Here is a 362-nt window from a genome sequence, read left to right on the forward strand (position 1 = left end):
TTCAGACACCCGTCTCCCATAAATGACGGAGGGCACCTTTGCTACTCATTACCCTTAGACTGCTCAACTGGAGAGGGGAGAAAAAAAGGCCCTGGCCGAGGTGGTGAGTCGGCCTCCACTCTCCCTCACGGTTGAAAAAGATGTGCTCCTGGCGCACTGGCCCTGCTGAAAATCTCTCTCCATTTGGCCGAGGCAGAGAGTCGGCCTCCTCTCTCCCTTACGGTCGAAAAAGATGTGCTGCTGTCGAACTGGCCATTACATCCTCACCTGATCTAGTCCCCCATTAGATCCGCCCCCCCCACCGCAGTTACCCCGTACCACATATCTAGCACGGACCTTGACCTCCAGCAGGCCCCGGGGAC

This window comes from Mchenga conophoros, linkage group LG18, assembly GCF_057382185.1.
Source record: "Mchenga conophoros isolate Kocher_MC1m ecotype Shallow Benthic linkage group LG18, M_conophoros_male_GT1.1, whole genome shotgun sequence".
In the NCBI taxonomy this organism is placed as follows: Eukaryota; Metazoa; Chordata; class Actinopteri; order Cichliformes; family Cichlidae; genus Mchenga; species Mchenga conophoros.